Here is a 1,024-nt window from a genome sequence, read left to right as displayed (position 1 = left end):
GAGAGGGGAGCATGGCGTCTCTGAGCTCACTTCCTCTTCCTCCCAGCATTCTGTTCTGTTTACTCCTCCCACCTATGTTTTAACCTGTGAGGCCAAGCAGTTTCTTTATTACTTAACCAATGACCTTCCTCCATCATCAGTGGAAAGCTAGCGTCTTTGAGTCACGCTTGTGCCGTTTGCTCCAGTGCCCAGGCTTGATAGAGTTGTCACTGCTCCCCTTGGCTGCATCGTCATGGTTGAAGGAGAACACCTTCCACTGAACGTGCCATATCTGATTTCTGATAAATGCAGCCTTGGGATCAGGTGCAGTGATATGCCCTGGCACATGGGAAGTAGTAGCACAAGGATCAAAAGTTCAAAGTCATACTTGACAACATAGTATGTTCGATATGCCCTGGCACATGGGAAGTAGTAGCACAAGGATCAAAAGTTCAAAGTCATACTTGACAACATAGTATGTTCAGTTGACAACATAGTATGTTCAGGCCTGCCTGGACTATAGAGTGATATTGTTAAAACAGTCTCAACAAAATCTCTATTTTCTGGAACTTTTTTTTTTGAGTGCTTGGAACTAGTTTTTAATAAGAAGCAGATATTATGGATAGGCAGATATAGTCCACTTTAAATTTCCCATGGGTTCCATGTGGTGGTGGCGCACACCTTTAATCCCAGAACTCAAGAGGCAGAGGTAGGCGGATCTCTGTGAGTTTGAGGCCAGCCTGATCTACAGAGCGACTTCCAGGACAGTTAGGGTTGTTACTCAGAGAAACCCTGTCTCGAAAAACAAAAAAGTAAAAACAAAAACAAATTCCAATGGGTAGGGCTGCGAGATGGCTCTCAGTGTGTGTTATGCAGGCATTTAGACCTGGGTCTGGATCCTCAGAACACATGAAACCAGTGCTGGGAGGTAGAAACGAGCACATCCTGGGGCTCGTCAACCAACTCACATAGCTGAGATGTCAAATCTGGGTTCACTGTCTCAAAAACACGGTGGAGAGTAATAAAGGACACTTGTTGACCCCAA

The 1,024-nt window shown here is 45.1% G+C and overlaps 1 protein-coding gene across 1 annotated transcript in view; it reads left to right on the top strand.

The window, feature by feature from the left end:
- Smarcc2 (SWI/SNF related, matrix associated, actin dependent regulator of chromatin subfamily c member 2) overlaps window positions 1-1,024 on the top strand; it is a 28,085-nt gene that overhangs the window by 3,958 nt on the left and 23,103 nt on the right. The gene's annotated exons all lie outside the window — the stretch shown is intronic.

This window comes from Microtus ochrogaster, unplaced genomic scaffold, assembly GCF_000317375.1.
Source record: "Microtus ochrogaster isolate Prairie Vole_2 unplaced genomic scaffold, MicOch1.0 UNK99, whole genome shotgun sequence".
NCBI lineage: Eukaryota > Metazoa > Chordata > Mammalia > Rodentia > Cricetidae > Microtus > Microtus ochrogaster.
This window is presented reverse-complemented; position numbering and strand designations above follow the sequence as displayed.